This window comes from Otolemur garnettii, unplaced genomic scaffold (genome assembly GCF_000181295.1).
Source record: "Otolemur garnettii isolate 467f Iridium unplaced genomic scaffold, OtoGar3 scaffold00018, whole genome shotgun sequence".
Classification (NCBI taxonomy): domain Eukaryota; kingdom Metazoa; phylum Chordata; class Mammalia; order Primates; family Galagidae; genus Otolemur; species Otolemur garnettii.
In genome coordinates, this window is record NW_003852413.1 from 9812167 (window position 1) to 9814636 (window position 2470).

Here is a 2470-nt window from a genome sequence, read left to right on the forward strand (position 1 = left end):
AAAAAAAAAAAAAAAAAATTGTGGTGAAGGTGATGGGCTGTTCTTACACTCGACACTGATAGTTTTGAAACCTCAATTAATGGGAAAAATAATCAATGCTATTTTTTTATTACATTTTCTCTCAGTGGCTTAAAGGACAGATACTGAAATTTGAATGAAGCTTACCTTTCATGGGGAGGCACTTAGGCAAGGATTTTTAATCAGTTATCTACTTTCTAAATCACTGAAGTGATAAAAATGTAGATGTGATGTTAATTATCTCCTATAATAATGGAAAGTGAGCTTTCCTTGGAACAATTCACCTATAAACAGCTTTTAGGGACCTCATCAATTCTTTGAAAGGGCCTGGGAACACTTCAAGTCACAGAAGATGGAGCCTCAATTTTTTGTTATGTGTTTATTCAGGGCAAGGATACCGTTGGAAGGCAGAGAACGTGGGGAAAATGGGGTTGCAAAATTTTTTTTCCATTGCTTACTAGTTTCAAGATACTATCAAAAGAGCAAATTAGTCTAGTCTGCTGTGGTGATGACTGGATTGGCTCTCTTTACCAACCTTTCCTTCTCGCTGGCTGATTCATCCTTCCCCCATTTTCATGCATTTATAATGGATGTTGCATCGGTGTACAGTGAAAACTGTGCACGGTAGAATCATGAAATTAAAGAATCAGTTGAACTGCTCCTGAGCTTACATTTGATTACCAAAGAATAATAACAATAATGAAAAAATGTGATTACCTTGTCAGACAAAGTGAAAAAGAGAAGAATTAAATAGCATAGCACGTACTAATTGTATAGCATGTAACTATCGAGGAAAGGGACACTGCATTGTAGCACTAAGGCGACAAAGAACTTGTAGGAATAAACGTGATATTGCAAAACAAGGTAGGCAGAAATATACGTACAGACACATATATTAACGTAAAGTACAACAGGGCATCTTGTCAGAACAAAAGATAGAAAGGCAAGCAAGTTTTTCTTTGTCTGATTTTAAACACAAGCTTATGGAACCTACAAAAGAAAAGACAGACGTACTTCTTACATCAAGATTCTATATCCCACCCTAGATGTATTGAATCAGTGCTCCTGGGAGGGGGGCAGAGGATTTGGGAAAGAGTTCTGTGAAGAACCTCGGGATGATCTTGACACAGCCCTTGGGTAGGTAGGCAGTGGGTAACTTAGCCTTGGCTTGTCACCCTTAAGGTTACTTTCAACTAAAATTTTGACCAGATATGGACAGATAATGATCAAAGACTGAGTGCAGGAAACTGAGGGCACGTTTAATATCTTTTTAATAAACTAACATTCTTTATGGAACTTTAGTAGGCACCCAGTCTACATGGACTCACACATATGTGTATACTCGCTGTCTTATTAAGAAGACATGGAGGGGTGGTGCCTGTGGCTCAAAGGAGTAGGGCACAGGCTCCATATGCCAGAGGTGGTGGGTTCAAACCCAGACCTGGCCAAAAACAGCAAAAAAAAAAAAAAAAAAAAAAAAAAGACATGGAGAAAAATGTAAATAGAAGAGGTACTGAAGCCCTCTGCCTCCTCCCAACCACAACCACAAAGCAAAACAAAGGAAGGAAAGCTTTAAAATGCTTGTAGTGCACGCTCAAGGCTTAGATGCTTAGATGCTCTTTCTGCACTTTCTTCATGTGAAGAGGCGGCTTCCAGTTTTTACAGAATGACAATGATTGTTGGACGTTTAGGCTTCTAACTGGCCTTACGCTCCTGGCTATTCCTTTGGCCAGTTTCAGCTTATGGATGCTGTGGCTTCCTTACCGCTCCAAACCTCCCACATTCATCATTCTGAGTGCAGCCCAGGTGTCAGCAAGATTAGGCAGTTTGTGGCTTCACCTAAGGTTAAAGAGAGGCAAAGATTCACATAAGGGACGCTGCCAGACAGTGAATCAATAGTCAAAGTTAATCCAAGTTCCAGCTTGTCGATGCAGCGTTCACGGTTTAGTGGCGTGTTATTCCCCCAGTAAGCTGTACTAAGGCCCAATTGCTGCACTACGGTCCAATTCCAACATCTGCTTAGTTCAGAAGGTAAGTTTTGAACTAAGGCAAAAAGGGATTTGCAATTGTCTTTGCTACTCTGGCAACTCAGAGGGCAGTAAAAAGGGGCAGTAGAAATGCCTTTCCAGCAAATTTAGGTGATGGCTCTATCCCGCTCTTTTAGCAATTTCCCCACCAAATATTTAAGATCAGGCTCGGCACCCATGGCACAGTGGTTATGGCACCAGCCACGTACACTGAGGCTGGTGGGTTCAAGCCGAGCCTGGGCTGACTAAACAACAATGACAACTGCAACAAAAAATAGCTGGGCATTGTGGCAGGTGCCTGTAGTCCTAGCTACTTGAGAGGCTGAGGCCAGAGAATTGCTGGGGCCCAAGAGTTTGACATTGCTGTGAGCTGTGATGCCACAGCACTCTACCCAGGGCAACAGCTTGAGACTCTGTCTCAACAA